This window comes from Chlorocebus sabaeus, chromosome 20 (assembly GCF_047675955.1).
Source record: "Chlorocebus sabaeus isolate Y175 chromosome 20, mChlSab1.0.hap1, whole genome shotgun sequence".
In the NCBI taxonomy this organism is placed as follows: domain Eukaryota; kingdom Metazoa; phylum Chordata; class Mammalia; order Primates; family Cercopithecidae; genus Chlorocebus; species Chlorocebus sabaeus.
In genome coordinates, this window is record NC_132923.1 from 43,641,492 (window position 1) to 43,656,368 (window position 14,877).

Here is a 14,877-nt window from a genome sequence, read left to right on the forward strand (position 1 = left end):
GGAGAGTCATACTTTGTTCTGATCCAGAAAACTAAATATTGTTATGATGTCAATTCTTTCCAATTTGTTCTATATATTCAAAGCAATTCAAATAAAAATCCCAGCAGACTTTCTTTGGAATTTGCAAATTGATTATACAAGTTATATGGAAATGTAAAATACTGCAATAACCAAAACAATTTTGGGAAAAAAAACAAATTTGGAGGGCAAATACTACCTGATATAAAGACTTATAGAGACTTACACAGTATTCAAGACTGTGTATTATTGTTGTAAAGATAGAAAAATAGAGCAAAACAATAGAATTGAGTGGTCTGGACTGAATGTGTCCTACTCAAAATTTATATGTTGAAACCCTACTGCCCAATATGATGGTATGAAGAGGTGGGACCTTTAAGAGGTGATTAGGTTTAGATGAGGTCGTATGGGTGGCGACCTCATTAATGGAATTAGTGCACTTATGAAGTCATGAGAGAGCTTGCTTTCCCTCCTTGTTCTCTGCTATGTGAAGATACAGCAAGAAGTAAACCGTCTACAACTTGGAGAGGGCCCTCAGCAGAACCCTACCATGCTGACACCTTCTCTTGGACTTCTAGCTTCCACTATGAGAAAAATATTTTTGTGGTTTATGAACCACCCAGTTTATCGTGCTCTGTCATAGCAGCCCAAACTGACTATGACAAGAGAGTCTGAGAAAAAGACCCCACATATTATGCACACTGATTTTTAACAAATGTATGAAGAAAATTCAGTGGGTCAAGGATAGTCTTTTCAATAAATGGTGCTCGAACAATTGCATATGCAGATGGAAAACAATAAACTCCAATCTGTACTTCATGTTATATGTAGAAATTAACTCAAAACGGATCATAGCCTAAACATAAGACCTAAAGCTATAATAACATTTCTTATAAATAGAATAAAGTCTGTGATATTAAGTCAGGTAAAGATTTCCTAGGTATAACACCAAAATCCATAAAAGAAAACTAAAACTGGGCACAGTGGCTCATGCCTCTAATCATAGCACTTTGGGAGGCTGAGGCAGGAAGATCACTTGAGGTCCAGACCAGCCCTGGCAACACAGCGAGTCCCTGTCTCTACAAAAAATTTAAAAATTAGCTGGACATGATGGCACATGCTTATAGTCCCAGCTACTTTGGAGACTGAGGTGGAAGTTTTGCTTGAGCCGGGGAGCTTGAGGCTGCAGTGATCTGTGATGGCCCCACTGCACTCCGGCCTGGGTGACAGAGTAAGACTCTGTCTCAAACAAAAAGGAAAAGAGGCCGGGCACGGTGACTCACACTTGTAATCCCAGCACTTTGGGAGGCCGAGGCAGGCGGATCACGAGGTCAGGAGTTCGAGACCAGCCTCAGGAACACAGTGAAACCCCGTCTCTACTAAAAATACAAAAAATTAGCCGGTGTGGTGGCAGGTGCCTGTAATCCCAGCTGCTTGGGAGGTTGAAGCAGGAGAATCGCTTGAACCCGGGAAGTGGAGGTTGCAGTGAGACAAGATCACGCCATTGCATCCAGCCCGGGAGACAGTGCAAGACTCCGTCTCAAAAAAGAGAAAGAAATTCAACTTCAGCAAAATTAAAAACTTCTGCTCTTCAAAAGACACTGTTAAGATAATGAAAAGACAAGTCACCAACCAGGAAAGAACATTTCAAAGGATACATCTCAAAAATAAGTTGTACTCAGAATATGTAAAGAACTCTTACAACTCCATAAGAAGACAAACATCCAACAAAAAATGGGCAAACTATCTGAGCAGTTGCTTCACCAAAGAAGCTATACAGATGACAAATAAGCACATGAAAAGATGCTCAACGTTATTAGACATTAGGGAAATGCAAATTAAAACCACAATAAGTTACCACTATGAAGCCACTATAATAGGAAATTGTTGTCAAAGATATGAAGAAACTGGAACTTCATACACTGCTGGTGGGAATACAAAATGATACCCATCAGTTTGGAAGTTTCTCAAAAAGTAAAATATTTATCTATCATATGATCCAGCCAACTCCTAGGCATTTACCCAAGAGGAAAGTAAACATATGTTTATATAAATACTTGTACATTAACATTCATAGCAGAGTTATTTGTAATAGCAAAAAACTAAAGCAATCCAAATGTCTATCGATGGGTAAATAGACAAACTGTGATCTATCCAAACAATGGCACACTACTTACAGTAAATAGCAAAGAACTATTGACACACAACAGCATGGATGAATCTCAAAATAATTATGCTGAGTGAAAGAATCCAGAAAAAAAATAAGGCACACTGTAGTATTTCATTTATATAAAACTCTAGAAGCTGCAGACTAATCTATAGTGATGAAAACAGATCAATCATTACCTGGGGAGGAGTGGCTAGAGAGGGGCAGAAGGACAGGGGTACAGGAAACTTGTGTGGGTGATGAATATATCCCCTATCTTGTGTGGTGATTGCTTGACAGTATATACATATGTCAAAACTTACCAAACTGTACACTTCAAATACATGCAGTTTATTGTATATCAATTATATCTCGATAAAAGTGTTTAAAGACAAAAGTGATAGTTTGGCAAGAACTTGAAGGAAGTGAGAAAATTCACCTTGTGGATAACTAATGGGAGATTTTTGAAAAATTATTAACAAAATCTGTGCAGAGACATTTGGATTTTTTGTTTACCCAGAAATTTTACCTTCTTCTGGTGTAACAGCACCTTCTATATCGGTTAGGATTTGTATTGGCTGCAAGTGACAGCAAATTCAACACAGTAGGAACTTAGGCAAGTTAAAGTTTAATTTTTCCCTTCCATAAATCTAGGCAGTTTAGGGTTGGTATGACGACGGGCAGGCAGACTCAGGAAATGCTGTCTTTATTCTTTCTTTCTTTCTTTCTTTCTTTTGAGACAGAATTTTGCTCTGTCACCCAGGCTGGAATGCAGTGGTGCCATCTCGGTTCACTGCGACCTGTACCTCCCGGGTTCAAGTGATTCTCGTGCTTCAGTCTCACAAGTAGCTGGGATTACAGGTGCCTGCCACCACGCCCAGCTAATTTTTGTATTTTTAGTAGAGACAGGGTTTCACCATGTTTGGCCAGGCTGGTCTCGAACTCCTGACTTCAAGTGATCCACCCGCCTCAGCCTCCCAAAGTGCTGGGATTACAGATGTGAGCCACCGCACCTGGCCCCAATTTCTTAAAATAAGACAGCAAAGATGTTTGCCACCTGAATTGACTCTACCTTTCATGAAAGATTTCTCTAGCATGTGATGTTGCTTGATAGCATTTTACTCGTAATAGAACTTCTTTCAAAATTGGAGCCAGTCCTCTCAAACCCTGCTGCTGCTTTATCAATGATGTTTATGTAATATCTAAATCTTTTGTTGTCATTTCAACAATGTTCACAGCATCTTCATCCAGGAGTAGATTCCATCTTGAGAAACTACTTTCTTTGCTCATCCATAAGAAGCAACTCCTCACTGGTTCAAGTTGGATCATGAGATTGCAGCAATTCAGTCCCATCTTCAGGCTCCACAATTTTTTTTTTTTTTTTTTTTTTTTGAGATGGAGTTTCACTCTCGTTACCCAGGCTGGAGTGCAATGGCACCATCTCGGCTCACCACAACCTCTGCCTCCTGGGTTCAAGCAGTTCTCCTACCTCAGCCTTCTGAGTAGCTGGGATCACAGGCATGCACCACCATGCCCGGCTAATTTTGCATTTTTAGTAGAGATGGGTTTATCCATGTTGGTCAGGCTGGTCTCGAACTCCTGACCTCAAGTGATTCGCCCACCTCTGCCTCCCAAAGTGCTAGGATTACAGTCGTGAGCCACCGTGCCTGGCCTCCACTTCTAATTCTAGTTCTCTTGCTCTTTCCACATCTGCAGTAACTTCCTTCACTGAAGTCTTGAATCCCTCAAAGTCATCTGTGGTGGTTCGATCAACTTCTTCCAAACTCCTGTTAATGTTGATATTTTGACCTCCTCCTATGAATAACCAATTTTTTTAGAGGTAGGGTCTCACTACGTTTCCCAGGCTGGAGTACAGTGGCTATTCACAGGCACAGTCATGGCACACTGCAGCCTTGAATTCCTGGCCTAAAGTAATCCTCCTGCCTTAGCCTCCTGAGTAGCTACGTGCATGCCACCGGATCAGACTTATGAAGGTTCCCAATGGCATCTAGAATAGTGAATCCCTCCCAGAAGGAGTTCTATTTACTTTGTCCAAATCTGTCAGAGGAATTGCTATCTATGGCAGCTATTGCCTTATGAAATGTATTTCTTAAATAAGACTGAAAATTTTGAAGTAAATCAAAATAACTTCTTTTTTTTTTTAGACAGTGTCTCACTCTGTCACCCAGGCTGGAGTGCAGTGGTACAATGTCAGCTTAGTTCAGCCTTGACCTCCTAGGCTCAGGTGATCCTCAGCCTCCCTGGCAGCTGGGACTACAGGTGCACACCACCACCACTCCTGGCTAATTTTTGTATTTTTTGTAGAGATGGGTTTTCGCCATGTTGCCCAGGTTGGTCTCGAACTCCTGGGCTCAAGCAATCTGCCTGCCTTGGCCTTCCAAAGTGCTGGGATTACAGGAGTGAGCCACTGCACCCAGCCCCAAGTTACTTCTTGATGATCCATGGGCTGCAGAATGGATGTTGTAAGCAGGCATGAAAACAACATTCATCTCCTTGTATACCTTCATCAGAAGTCTTGGGAGACCAGGTGCATTGTCAAGAGCAGTAATATTTTAAAAATAACATATTTTTCTTAGCGGTAGGTCTCAACAGTGGGCTTAAAATATTTAGTAAACCATGCTGTAATCCTATGTGCTGTCATCCAGGTTTTGTTGCTCCATTTACAGGGCACAGATAGAGTAGATTTGGCATAATTCTTAATTGCCCTAGAATTTTCAGACTGGTAGATAAGCATTGGCTTCAACTTAAAGTCACCAGCTGCATTAGCCCCTAACAAGACAGTCAGCCTGTTTTTTGAAGATTAGAAGCCAGGCATTGATTTCTCTCCATCTATTAAAGTCCTAGGTAACATCTTTCCCAATGTAAGACAGTTCTGCCTACCCTGATAATCTATTGTTGGCCAGCCGTGGTGGCTCATGCCTTTAATCCCATCACTTTGGGAGGCCAAGGCCAACAGATCGCTAGAGTTCAGTCGTTTAAGACGAGCCCTGGGTGGGGGGCGGGGAGCTGCGTGACCAGCGGCGGGTCACGTGATGCAGCACGCGCCGGACTTCCCAAGATGGCGGTTTGCATCATGATGATCACCAAGGAGAATTACCCCTTCTACATTAGCAGCACCCCCACGGAGAACGAGCTGAAGTTCCACTACATGGTGCACACATCTCTGGACATGGTGGATGAGAAGATCTCCGCAATGGGGAAGGCCCTGGTCGACCAGAGGGAGCTGTACCTGGACCTGCTCTACCCCACGGACGACTACAAGGTATAGGGCTACATCACCAACTCCAAGGTGAAGTTTGTCATGGTGGTGGATTCCTCCAACACAGCCCTTCGAGACAACGAAATTCGCAGCATGTTCAGGAAGCTACACAACTCCTACACGGACGTGGTGCAACCCCTTCTACAACCCCGGGGACTGCATCCAGTCCAGGGCCTTTGATAACATGGTGACGTCCATGATGATACAGGTGTGCTGAATGAGCTGTGCTGCCGGCCATCGCAGAGGATCCCACGCGCGACCGTGGTAGCCGTCGGTCTGTTCTCGTCGCCTCTTCCTGAGTGGGACGCCTGGGGCTTTCAAGGCAGGCAGCTGTGCATGTTCTCTCAACTAAAGATCTTGTGAGATGAGATTTGGCTTTTTCCTTCCGTGTCAGCCAGGGATTTAACTAAAAAGAATTCAACTAAGGACTTTCAGGGGTGTGGGCAGAGGTTTAGGATTAGATGGTGCAGGAAGCCTGTCCCCAGTTGTCCCGAAGGGGCAGGGGCAAGGACGCCTGGAGCCAAGAGTTCCTGAGCCTGCAGGACCTGTGACCATGTGGGTCGCCCATTGGCTGAACAGGTGGACTGGTCTGGAGGGGGCGGCCTCCTGAGCCCAGAACCAGCCTAGGATCTAGGAGCAAAAGGGGAGCCAGCGTGCCTTCCCACAGGGGAAGGCCCTCCTCTTTCTGGACTTGGCCTCCATTCTTTGCATCTGGCCCAATGTCTAGACTCAGCCTGGCCTGAAAAGAACCCTTGTGAAACCTGGGAAGCCTCGTGGCCCCGTGGCATTGGCTCAGCTGCAGCCCTCATCCTAAACCCTGGAGCGCAGACTTGAGGCGCCCCTTCCTGCCTGTTGGTGCTGAGGGGGTTAGGTCCTGTGTCACTTGATGACATGGCTGACTACCACCCAGGGCAACAGCTGAGCCCTTAGTGGTGTCAGTGCCGTCGGCATCCTTAGGGTCCAGCAGTCAAGGCTCAGCCAGCTGAGGAGAAACCCCCCCCACCCCCCCCCCCACCCCCGCCCCGAGCTGGTTCCAGCACTGGTCCAGGACTGAAGAGTTTCTCAAGGACCTTGAAGACCCCAGGAGCCCCTGCAGCAGGAAAGGCTGTAAGGAGGTCAGCCTGGGGCAGACACAGGGAGGGGAACTTTCTCGATACATATTTATTTGCCTTTTCATCCCATCCAGCAAGCACAGTGTTAATTTTATAAATTATAGACTAAATCAGCAAGGAGTGTGTGTGAAAACCGCATGCCCCAGGCCTCCCCCGCCCCAGGGTGAATTGGAAGTCCTGGCGTGGGCCGAGGCACACCAGGCAGCTGGTCAGGGTGCACGTGGGCCATAGGCCACCCTCACAGGGTTAAATCTTTAACAAGAGCCTCATGTTTGTTAGAAGGTGAGTCCCCAGCCCAAGCACCTAGCACCTCCCCACTGCAGCCCAGTGTGAAATCTTTGCCTTTTAGTGGGGATCGCTCCTGCCTGAGTCCTGGCTGTGGTGGGGACTCTGCAAGTTGCTAACCCAGCATCCATTCTCCTTCCTCCCTACTAACAGAACTCCGGTGCCTCTGCACAGCTCTGACAGTGGGCAGATGAGAACCATGTCCTGGCCTCCCTCGCAGCCTGGGGTGTGCAGCTGTGGCATGGAGGTGGGTGGTGCTAGGAGAGACTTTCGGGGAAGCTCCTGTGAAGGGGGCTCAGCTGCCACGTGCAGGGCCCTTCCCCTTTGCCTTCTTCCTGTCTGGAACATGGATGTGATGGCTGGTGCTGGGACAGCTGTCCTGAGAGCATGAGGAAAGAGTCACATCCTGAGGACAGTGATGCTGATGCACAACGCAGGAAGGACCCTGTGCCTTTGCTGACACAGAACCCAGGAAGGACCCTGTGCCTTTGCTGAGGCAGAACGCGGGTAGGACCCTGGGCCTTTGCTGAGGCAGAACGCGGGTAGGACCCTGGGCCTTTGCTGAGGCAGAACGCGGGGTAGGACCCTGGGCCTTTGCTGAGGCAGAACGCGGGTAGGACCCTGGGCCTTTGCTGAGGCAGAACGCGGGAAGGACCCTGGGCATTTGCTGAGGTACCAGCCCCGGACTACTTAAGTTCAGCTTTTTTTAAATGTGAGAAAATAAACGCACCCCTCTCTAGTTTAAACCACAAACAAACAAACAAACAAACAAAGACCAGCCTGGGCAACATAGCGAAACCCTGTCTCTACAAAAGCAAAAATTAGCCAAGCATAATGGCACGGGCCTGTAGTCCCAGTTACTCATGAGGCTGAGGTGGGAGGATCACCTGAGCCCAGGAAGTTGAGGCTGCCTTAAGCAGTAATTGCATCACTGTACTCCAGTCTGGGCAAGAGAGGGAGACTGTCAGAAAGAAAGAAAGAGAGAGAGAAAGAGAGAGAGAGAGAGAGAGAGAGAGACAGAGAGAGAGACAGAGAGAGAGAGAGAGAAAGGAGGGAGGGAGGGAAAGAAAGAGGAAGGGAGGGAGGGAGGGAAGGAAGGGAAGGGAGGAGGGGAGGGAAGGAAAGGAGGGAGGGAGGGAGGGAAGGAAGGGCGGGAGGGAGGGAGGGAAGAGAAAAATTTGGGCACCGTGCCTCATGCCTCTAATTCCAGCACTTTGAGAGACTGAGGCAGGCAGATCACTTGAGGCCAGGAGTTCAAGACCAGCCTGGGCAACATGGCGAAACCCTGTCTCTGTGAAAAATACAAAAATTAGCTGGGTGTGGTGGCTCGAGCCTGTAATTCCAGCTACTCGAGAGGCTAAGGTGAGAGGATCACTTGAACCCAGGAAGTGGAGGTTTGCGCCACTGCACTCCAGCCTGGCAACAAGAGTGAAACTCCGTCTCAAAAAAAAAAAAAAAAAAAAAAAAAAGAAAAGAAAATCAAATCTGTTTAGTGTAGTCTTAGATCTTTGCTAGATCCTCTAGATAACTTGCTCAGCTTCTACGTCAGTGCTTACGGCTCCACCTTGTGCTTTTACATGATGGAGGTGGCATCTTTAAACCTCACAAACCTCATGAACCAACTTCTGTTAACTTTTCTTCTGGAGCTTTCTCACTTCTCTCAGCCTTCATAGAATGGAAGAGAGTTAGAACCTTGCTCTGGATTAGGCTTTAGCTGATTTAATCTTCCATCCAGACCACTAGAGTTTTCTCCATATCAGCAATAAGACTGTTTTACTTTCTTACCATTCTTGTGTTCACTGGAGTAGCACTTTTAACTTCCTTCCAGAACTTTTCCTTTGTGTTTACAACTTGGCTGTTTGGTGCAAGAGGCCTCGCTTACAGCCTATCTCAGCTTTTGACATGACTTTCTCACTAAATCATTTCTAGCTTTGATTTAAAGTGAAAGGCCTGTAACTCTTCCTTTCACTTGAACATTTATAGGTCACTCTAGGGTTATTAATTCACCTAATTCCGATATTGCTGTGTCTCAGGGAATAGAGAGGCCCTAAGAAAGGGAGACAGACAGGGGAATGGCCAGTTAGTGGAGCAGTCAGACTACACACAACATTTTTGGATGAAGTTCTCTGTCTTATATGGGTACAGTTCATGGTGTCCCAAAACAATAACAATAGCATTGTAAAAGATCACTGGTCACCATAACAGATATAATAATAATGAAAAAGCTTGAAATATTGCCAGAATTACCAAAATGTGACCCAGAGACACAAAGTGAGCACACGCTGTCGGAAGCATTGTGCTGGCAGACTTGCTCAACACAGAGTTGCCACAAGCTTTCAATTTGTAAAAATCACAGTATCTGCAAAGTGCAACAAAGCAAAGCGTGCCTGTGCCTAATATGTCCCCAGTCGTCAATAAAAGAGAACACTTAGGGGCTAATTTTGGTCCTTGGGCAGCACCTTACAAGGCCGATTTAACTAAAGAATTAACACTACATTCAAAGCAAATCTCATGAGAAGAAATAATAAATGGTTAGTGCACATATAAAAAAGATTCACACTCTGAATTCTAATTAGGAAAATAATTATTAACACAAAAGGAGGCTGGCTAGGTGTGGTGGCTCACGCCTGTTATCCCAGCACTTAGGAAGGCCAAGGTGGGCAGACAGCTTGAGCCAGGGAATTCGAGACCAGCCTGGGCAACATGGTGAAACCTCATCTCTACAAAAAAATACTAAACAGCCAGGAGTGGTGGCACACACCTGTAGTCCCAGTTGCCTGAAGGGCTAAGGCGGGAAGATCACTTGAGCCTAGTAGGTTGAGGCTGCAGTGAGTTGTGATAGAGCCACTGCATTCCAGCCTGGGTGACAGAGTGAGGCCTTGACTCAAAACAAAAACAAAAACAAAAAACAAAAGGAGGATACATATATTATAATATATTATTGTGAGAATATAAATTGGTACCAAGTTTGTAGAGAAAAATTTTCTAATATAGGTTGAGCTTCCATACTCTAAAAATTTGAAATCTAAAATGCTCCAAAATTTGAAACGTTTTTGCACATTGACATGATGTTTAAAGGTCATTCTGAAAGGAAATGTTGATTGGAGCACTTCGGATTTTGGATTTTCAGATTAGGGATGCTCAACTGATAAATACGTGCAAATACTAAACAATCCAAAATCTGAAACACTTCTCATACCAAGTATTTCACATAAGGGATAGTCTATCTATAACTACCACAATTTAAAATGCATGTATCTTTTGACCAACAATTTTATTTCTAAGAAACAGCACTCTAGAGTTTAAGGAGATACACACAAGAATATTCACTAAAACATGATTTGAACAAGTGAAAATTGGAGTCAATGTGAAATATTCGTTAATAAAAAAAGTTTCAGTAAATTGTGGTACATTCATGTGATGGTACATTTTATAACAATTTTATAAGATCCTTTATAACTATGGCCCTATATTTATTACAAAACTGTTATAAAAAAAATAGAACGAAGCAAGGCGGGCAGATCACCTGAGGTCAGGAGTTCAAGACCAACCTGGCCAACATGGTGAAACCCCATCTCTACTAAAAATACAAAAATGAGCTGGGTGTGGTGACGCACGCCTGTAATCTGAGCTCCTCAGGAAGCAGAGGCAGGAGGATTGCTTGAATCCGGGAGGGGAGGTTGCAGTGAGCCAAGATCATACCACTGCACTGACAGAGCAAGACTCCATCTCAAAAAAAAAAAAAAAAAAAAAAAAGAATGAATTTAGGTGGTAGCATATAGGTAATATAGTGTAAAATGAAAATAACAAATTATAGAATGAAATATAGCATATAATTTCATTTATTTTCCTTTATTTAAACAATACACATATATAGAATCTGCCAAAATTGGGGGTTCCTCATCTCTCAGGGTAGGACTCTATTTTGATTTTTTAAAGAAGTCAGGAGATGAAAATAGAAGGATACATAGAGAGCGTTATGAGGGTTTTGGGGGGGGGGGTTCTTTAGTTTAAAATACACACATACACACACACACGTCTATATTTAGTGAAGGTGGGGGTTGTTTTGAAGTTAGACTTGGCAATGTCTTGATACCCACCACACCACCCCTGCCCCTCTGCCTGAAGGTGAGCTTGCTCAGTGATCTGAAGAGGACTGGGCCCCACAGTGAGTTCTGCTCAATAGGCAATGAGCATCAATCAACAGGAGGGACATCTCTACTTCTGCTCAACCTCCGCCAAACTGAGCGAACAAATGTTCCAAAACGAGAAGATGTTCTGATGCTTTCCATTAATTCTCTCAGGGCATAAATAGTGACACCCATGGTGATGGCCAGCTTTGGCCTCTTACCTCATTTGGGACCCTGAAGGACAGGCAGGTTTCTGCCCAGTGTTTTGTAGAAACACAAAAAGCAGCATTGCTCTCTATATGAAGCAGCTTAAAGTAGAGAATTTCCAGAAATTCTCCTTTATTGCACATTATGAGTCCCATCTTCTTGGCAGGACCACATGGATCTTGCTGTACCTTGCTGAAGAATAATAGGCAATAGTTACGAGCTGCTCATCTCACCTGCTCTGTGGAAAAACAGTATCATTAAGTAACAATATTAGGGATATCATGCCCCCCCAGGGGATTTTCTTAAAGATACACATAGAGGAACGTCTAGAAGGAGACACAAGAAACCATCCTTGTGATTACACAGAAGGAGCAAGAATAGGGAGGATGGGAGTAGGAGGGCCTTCTGTGTGTTTGAATAATTTACAAGTGATTATTACTTTCATAATTAAAACTCTTTTATTTCCAGCTAAGAATTCATGTTATATGCTCACTGTGTATATGTTAGAATGAACCCAAAAATATAATCTAAGGAAAATCTTTGCCCGGCATTTTCCAGCTCACCCCCATGGGGAAGTTGGGTGGCTTTCTATTTAAGTATGCATACTGGTTAGGTGCTTTCCTTTCAGAAGGGACATCAATTCTCAGTTACTTATGCTTTACTACACCTTGGAACTTCCAAACTTCAAGTTCTCAGAAAATATAATCTTGAATTATCTGGTGTTGAATTACTAGCAAATGTTTAGTTGTAAAGATCACGTTGAGAATGGCCTGATAGGAATGGGCTCATTCCATAGTCATCCTAAATTTTGTCAGGTTTGGAGATAGATCCTTGGAGCGATTTCTTGGATTACATTGTCTCAATACCCACCTCCCCCATGACTTGGCCCTTTGCTGACCTACATTTAGCATTTTGCCTTGAATCTATACGGAGAGGTGTTTTAAGAAATACATGGCCAGGCACTGTGGCTCACACATGTAATCCCAGTACTTTGGGAGTCCGAGGCAGGCAGATGACCTGATGTCAGGAGTTTGAGACCAGCCTGGCCAACATGGCAAAACCCTGTCTCTACTAAAAATACAAAAATTAGGCATGGTGGCTCGTGGGAGCCCGGGAGTTCTAGACCAGCCTGGGCAACATGGTGAAATCCTATCTCTATCTGCCTGTAGTCCCAGCTACTGGAGAGGCTGAGGCAGGAGAATCACTTGAACCCAGGAGGCGGAGGTTGTAGTGAGCTGAGATCACGCCACTGCACTCCAGTCTGGGCAACAGAGTGAGACTGTCTCAAAATAAAAAAAGAAGAACAAAAAAAAAACAAAAAAACAAAAGAAAGAAAGAAATACATTACATTTACCATTGTAGAAACTGTAGGATAATCGTTGAGAATGATGGAACACACTACCGAGTTGGGCACAGTGGTATGCCCCTGCAATACCTGCTACTTGGGAGGCTGAGGTTGGGGAATTGCTTGAATCCAGGAGTTCAAGTCCAGCCTGGGTAACATAGTGAGACTTTGTCTCAAACAAACAAACAAACAAACAAAAAACCACACACTATTCCAAAATATGGCACCTTGGCATATTGAATATTTTAAGCTGAAGGAATTTGAGAAACAACATGTACAGGAAAGATATTCTGGCCTTCCCTTGAAGCAAGTCATAAGATCCTCATGTGAGAGGTGCCCTCCCATACTTGGAGAAAAGGAGCACCCCTATCTCCATGGACACAGGAACACCAAAGGGAATCTGGGTGAACAGGCCATGCCATCTCCCCAGTTTATTACACTTAGCTAGCTCATACTTTTTCATTATCCTATCACATTTATCCATGACGCTCTACTCTTCATCAAATGTAGCATAAAAACTCTCAATTGCTTCTTCAGCTCTTCATTTCCTTATGAAGTCAACTGTATCATGTAAAACTTACATTAAATAAATTTGTGTGCTTTTCTCTTGTTAATCTCTCTCTCATTACACTGGCCCCAGCCAATGAACCTAAGATGGATAGAAGGAAAAGATATTTTTTCTCCCCTACAAGAACATTGTCTACATATCAGAATAACACAGGAAAAGCTGGTTTCTTTTTGTGAGTACCTGGTCCTCTTTTATCTTATAGACACTGTGAATATTGTAATCGCTTTGTTTTTCCCTGACCACTGGGAAATTCATTCATTTATTTAAATATTTGTAATTAGTTTCCTATGTACCAGGCATCCAGGTGGGTTCTGCAGATAACAATGATAAACAGAAATGAACATGGCCTGTGTCCTCATAGAGTTTATTATCTAGAAGTGAAGACAGACATTAATCAAATAATCACATGAATATAGTTACAGGTAATTATCAGTGGTGATGGTTGGACTGCAGAGGAATCAGAACTTTTCTTGGAAGTCAGGGAAGACTTCTCTGAATTGAGATCTGCAGGATAATTAGAAGTTTGGTAGAGGATGGGGAGAGGCAAGAAGAATTTTGGGAAGTGGGAACAGCATGTGCATGAGCCATGTGGCAGGAGGGTGCATAGGCACTGGAGGAACTGAAAGAAGAGCACTGTGGCTAAATGCAGAACATTTGAGGGACAGTAGCATTAGCTGAGGGTGGAGCACAGGTGCCACTGAACCACTGAACTGTTTTAAATGACTAACCACATGAGCTATGATAAATAACTCAACCTTCCGAAGACTGTTTTCTAGGGTGAAAAACTCTGTTCCTTAAGCACACAGTGATGCTGAACTACCTACTGATCTACCATTAAAGCTACAAACAAATGGCCAGGCACAGTGGCTCACGCCTGTAATCCCAGCACTCTGGGAGGCCAAGACGGGTGGACCACGAGGTCAGGAGATCGAGACCATCCTGGCTAACAAGGTGAAACCCTGTATCTACTAAAAATACAAAAAAATTAGCTGGGCATGGTGGTGGGCGCCTGTAGTACCAGCTACTCTGGAGGCTGAGGCAGGAGAATGGCGTGAACCCGGGAGGCGGAGCTTGCAGTGAGCTGAGATCATGCTACTGCCCTCCAGCCTGGGCATCAGAGCGAGACTCCATCAAAAAAAAAAAAAAAAATGCTACAAATTTGAGCTAAACTTTCTCTAGGGAACAGCATACTGGAAATTTCCACTTACTCAGGAGGAAGGCTATAGAAAAGAGGCCTTTTGGGAGTTTTCTAAATCAGTGGGGTGCAGTGGCAGGCCTGTAGTTCCAGCTACTTGGGAGATGGGGACAGGAGGATAGCTTACATGTAGGGGTTCTGGGATGTAGTGCACTATGGTCACTTGGTGTCCACACTGAGTTCGGCATCAGTATGGTGACCTCCCAGTAGTAGGGGACCACCTGGTTGCCTAAGGAGGAGTGAACTGGCCCAGGTCAGAAACAGAGCAGGTCAAAACTCCCATGCTGATCAGTAGTGGGATTGCACCTGTGAATAGCCACGGCACTCATAGTCAACATAGTCAGAACCTGTCTCCCAGAATAAAATTTAAAAATAAAATAAAAATCAAATTATGGGCTGGGCGTGGTGGCTCGCACCTGTAATCCTAGCACTTTGGAAGGCCCAGGCAGAAGGATCACTCAAGCCCAGTAGTTTGAGGTTGCACTAGCTATGATTGCATCACTGCGCTCCAGCCTGGGCAAAAAAGCAAGACTTCCTCTCTAATTAAAAAAATAGGCCGGGCGCAGTGGCTCACACCTGTAATCCCAGCAC

At 44.5% G+C, this 14,877-nt stretch overlaps 1 pseudogene; it reads left to right on the forward strand.

The window, feature by feature from the left end:
- The first annotated feature begins 5,243 nt into the window (after positions 1-5,243).
- LOC103224424 (trafficking protein particle complex subunit 2-like protein) lies at positions 5,244-6,336 on the forward strand (annotated as a pseudogene).
- The last annotated feature ends 8,541 nt before the right edge of the window (positions 6,337-14,877 follow it).